This window comes from Maylandia zebra, unplaced genomic scaffold (assembly GCF_041146795.1).
Source record: "Maylandia zebra isolate NMK-2024a unplaced genomic scaffold, Mzebra_GT3a scaffold34, whole genome shotgun sequence".
Lineage (NCBI taxonomy): Eukaryota > Metazoa > Chordata > Actinopteri > Cichliformes > Cichlidae > Maylandia > Maylandia zebra.
Genome location: NW_027490064.1, coordinates 479609 through 484608, shown reverse-complemented (window position 1 = coordinate 484608; position 5000 = coordinate 479609).

Sequence of the window (5000 nt, the reverse complement as noted above, 5' to 3'; positions counted from 1 at the left end):
GAGCAAGGTGTGATGTAGGTCCCCGGGGCCTGCTGGAGGTCCAGGTCCATGCCCGATGTGAGTAGCAGCAGGGCCAGCGCGCCCAGGAGCACATCTTTTTCGACCGTAAAGGGAGACAGGAGGCCGACTCACTGCCTCGGCTAAATGGAGAGGGAATTTCAGAAGGGCCAGGGCACAAGCATGGACCTTTTTCAGCTGTAAGGGAGGCAAGAGCAAGGTGTGATGTAGGTCCCCGGGGCCTGCTGGAGGTCCAGGTCCATGCCTGATGTGAGTAGCAGCAGGGCCAGCGCGCCCAGGAGCACATCTTTTTCGACCGTAAAGGGAGACAGGAGGCCGACTCACTGCCTCGGCTAAATGGAGAGGGAATTTCAGCAGGGCCAGGGCACAGGCATGGACCTTTTTCAGCTGTAAGGGAGGCAAGAGCAAGGTGTGATGTAGGTCCCCGGGGCCTGCTGGAGGTCCAGGTCCATGCCCGATGTGAGTAGCAGCAGGGCCAGCGCGCCCAGGAGCACATCTTTTTCGACCGTAAAGGAGACAGGAGGCCGACTCTCTGCCTCGGCTAAATGGAGAGGGAATTTCAGAAGGGCCAGGGCACAAGCATGGACCTTTTTCAGCTGTAAGGGAGGCAAGAGCAAGGTGTGATGTAGGTCCCCGGGGCCTGCTGGAGGTCCAGGTCCATGCCCGATGTGAGTAGCAGCAGGGCCAGCGCGCCCAGGAGCACATCTTTTTCGACCGTAAAGGGAGACAGGAGGCCGACTCACTGCCTCGGCTAAATGGAGAGGGAATTTCAGAAGGGCCAGGGCACAAGCATGGACCTTTTTCAGCTGTAAGGGAGGCAAGAGCAAGGTGTGATGTAGGTCCCCGGGGCCTGCTGGAGGTCCAGGTCCATGCCTGATGTGAGTAGCAGCAGGGCCAGCGCGCCCAGGAGCACATCTTTTTCGACCGTAAAGGGAGACAGGAGGCCGACTCACTGCCTCGGCTAAATGGAGAGGGAATTTCAGCAGGGCCAGGGCACAGGCATGGACCTTTTTCAGCTGTAAGGGAGGCAAGAGCAAGGTGTGATGTAGGTCCCCGGGGCCTGCTGGAGGTCCAGGTCCATGCCCGATGTGAGTAGCAGCAGGGCCAGCGCGCCCAGGAGCACATCTTTTTCGACCGTAAAGGAGACAGGAGGCCGACTCTCTGCCTCGGCTAAATGGAGAGGGAATTTCAGAAGGGCCAGGGCACAAGCATGGACCTTTTTCAGCTGTAAGGGAGGCAAGAGCAAGGTGTGATGTAGGTCCCCGGGGCCTGCTGGAGGTCCAGGTCCATGCCCGATGTGAGTAGCAGCAGGGCCAGCGCGCCCAGGAGCACATCTTTTTCGACCGTAAAGGGAGACAGGAGGCCGACTCACTGCCTCGGCTAAATGGAGAGGGAATTTCAGAAGGGCCAGGGCACAAGCATGGACCTTTTTCAGCTGTAAGGGAGGCAAGAGCAAGGTGTGATGTAGGTCCCCGGGGCCTGCTGGAGGTCCAGGTCCATGCCCGATGTGAGTAGCAGCAGGGCCAGCGCGCCCAGGAGCACATCTTTTTCGACCGTAAAGGGAGACAGGAGGCCGACTCACTGCCTCGGCTAAATGGAGAGGGAATTTCAGCAGGGCCAGGGCACAGGCATGGACCTTTTTCAGCTGTAAGGGAGGCAAGAGCAAGGTGTGATGTAGGTCCCCGGGGCCTGCTGGAGGTCCAGGTCCATGCCCGATGTGAGTAGCAGCAGGGCCAGCGCGCCCAGGAGCACATCTTTTTCGACCGTAAAGGAGACAGGAGGCCGACTCACTGCCTCGGCTAAATGGAGAGGGAATTTCAGAAGGGCCAGGGCACAAGCATGGACCTTTTTCAGCTGCAAGGGAGGGAAGAGCAATGTGCGATGTAGGTCCCCGGGGCCTGCTGGAGGTCCCGGTCCATGCCCGATGTGAGTAGCAGCAGGGCCAGCGCGCCCAGGAGCACATCTTTTTCGACCGTAAAGGGAGACAGGAGGCCGACTCACTGCCTCGGCTAAATGGAGAGGGAATTTCAGCAGGGCCAGGGCACAGGCATGGACCTTTTTCAGCTGTAAGGGAGGCAAGAGCAAGGTGTGATGTAGGTCCCCGGGGCCTGCTGGAGGTCCAGGTCCATGCCCGATGTGAGTAGCAGCAGGGCCAGCGCGCCCAGGAGCACATCTTTTTCGACCGTAAAGGGAGACAGGAGGCCGACTCACTGCCTCGGCTAAATGGAGAGGGAATTTCAGCAGGGCCAGGGCACAGGCATGGACCTTTTTCAGCTGTAAGGGAGGCAAGAGCAAGGTGCGATGTAGGTCCCCGGGGCCTGTTGTCGTACCATAGGCACGAGTGGTGTGTGTGTGTGGCAAAGACTTTCTGCGCAGTGTCCCAGGGGCACGGGGAAAGGTTGTTGTACCATAGGCACGAGAAAAGTTGTCGTACCATAGGCACGAGAAAAGTTGTCGTACCATAGGCACGAGTGGTGTGTGTGTGTGGCAAAGTGCTACTGAGCGGTGTACCAGGGGCAGGGCGAAAAGTTGTTGTACCATAGGCACGAGAAAAGTTGTTGTACCATAGGCACGAGAAAAGCTGTCATACCAGGGGCACGGAGGAAAGTTGTTGTACCATAGGCACGAGAAAAGTTGTCGTACCATAGGCACGAGGAGAGTTTGTGTGGCAAAGTGCTACTGAGCGGTGTACCAGGGGCACGGCGAAAAGTTGTTGTACCATAGGCACGAGAAAAGTTGTCGTACCATAGGCACGAGAAAAGTTGTCGTACCATAGGTACGAGGAGTGTGCGTGTGTGGCAAAGTGCTACTGAGCGGTGTACCAGGGGCACGGCGAAAAGTTGTTGTACCATAGGCACGAGAAAAGTTGTTGTACCATAGGCACGAGAAAAGCTGTCATACCAGGGGCACGGAGGAAAGTTGTTGTACCATAGGCACGAGAAAAGTTGTCGTACCATAGGCACGAGAAAAGTTGTCGTACCATAGGCACGAGTGGTGTGTGTGTGTGGCAAAGTGCTACTGAGCGGTGTACCAGGGGCACGGCGAAAAGTTGTTGTACCATAGGCACGAGAAAAGTTGTTGTACCACAGGCACGAGAAAAGCTGTCATACCAGGGGCACGGAGGAAAGTTGTTGTACCATAGGCACGAGAAAAGTTGTCGTACCATAGGCACGAGGAGAGTTTGTGTGGCAAAGTGCTACTGAGCGGTGTACCAGGGGCACGGCGAAAAGTTGTTGTACCATAGGCACGAGAAAAGTTGTCGTACCATAGGCACGAGAAAAGTTGTCGTACCATAGGTACGAGGAGTGTGTGTGTGGCAAAGTGCTACTGAGCGGTGTACCAGGGGCACGGCGAAAAGTTGTTGTACCATAGGCACGAGAAAAGTTGTTGTACCATAGGCACGAGAAAAGCTGTCGTACCAGGGGCACGGAGGAAAGTTGTTGTACCATAGGCACGAGAAAAGTTGTCGTACCATAGGCACGAGGAGAGTTTGTGTGGCAAAGTGCTACTGAGCGGTGTACCAGGGGCACGGCGAAAAGTTGTTGTACCATAGGCACGAGAAAAGTTGTCGTACCATAGGCACGAGAAAAGTTGTCGTACCATAGGTACGAGGAGTGTGTGTGTGGCAAAGTGCTACTGAGCGGTGTACCAGGGGCACGGCGAAAAGTTGTTGTACCATAGGCACGAGAAAAGTTGTTGTACCATAGGCACGAGAAAAGCTGTCGTACCAGGGGCACGGAGGAAAGTTGTTGTACCATAGGCACGAGAAAAGTTGTCGTACCATAGGTACGAGGAGAGTTTGTGTGGCAAAGTGCTACTGAGCGGTGTACCAGGGGCACGGCGAAAAGTTGTTGTACCATAGGCACGAGAAAAGTTGTCGTACCATAGGCACGAGAAAAGTTGTCGTACCATAGGTACGAGGAGTGTGTGTGTGGCAAAGTGCTACTGAGCGGTGTACCAGGGGCACGGCGAAAAGTTGTTGTACCATAGGCACGAGAAAAGTTGTTGTACCATAGGCACGAGAAAAGTTGTCGTACCATAGGTACGAGGAGAGTTTGTGTGGCAAAGTGCTACTGAGCGGTGTACCAGGGGCACGGCGAAAAGTTGTTGTACCATAGGCACGAGAAAAGTTGTCGTACCATAGGCACGAGAAAAGTTGTCGTACCATAGGTACGAGGAGTGTGTGTGTGGCAAAGTGCTACTGAGCGGTGTACCAGGGGCACGGCGAAAAGTTGTTGTACCATAGGCACGAGAAAAGTTGTTGTACCATAGGCACGAGAAAAATTGTTGTACCATAGGCACGAGAAAAGTTGTCGTACCATAGGTACGAGAAAAGTTGTCGTACCATAGGCACAAGCAGTGCGTGCGTGTGTGTGGCAAAGTGTTTCTGCGCAGTGTACCAGGGGCATGTTTGAATTTACATTCTGGAGTACCAGGGGCACGAGGATTTTGCCAGTGGTGTTTTGCTTTGTCAGTGGGAGGGGGCTTAAGTGTGGGTCCACGGGGCATGCTGGAGGTCAAGGTCCATGCTGGATATGCGCTGGAGGGTAACTGCAGGAGAAGGAAAGCTAGTGGGGGATTAGAGCAGGGGAGGATGTGCGTCCCCGGGGCCTGCTGGAGGTCAAGGTCCATGCTGGATATGCGCTGGAGCGTAACTACAAGAAAGGTAAGCTAGTGGGGGATTAGAGCAGGGGAGGATGTGCGTCCCCGGGGCCTGCTGGAGGTCAAGGGCCATGCTGGATATGCGGTGGAGGGTAACTGCAGGAGAAGGAAAGCTCATGGGGGATTAGAGCGGAGGAGTATGTGGGTCCTCGGGGCCTGCTGGAGGGCAAGGGCCATGCTGGATTTGTGGTGGAGGGTAACTGCGGGAGAAGGAAAGCTAGTGGGGGAGTAGAGCAGAGGAGTATGTGGGTCCCCAGGGCATGCTGGAGGTCAAGGGCCATGCTGGATATGCGGTGGAGGGTAACTGCAGGAGAAGGAAA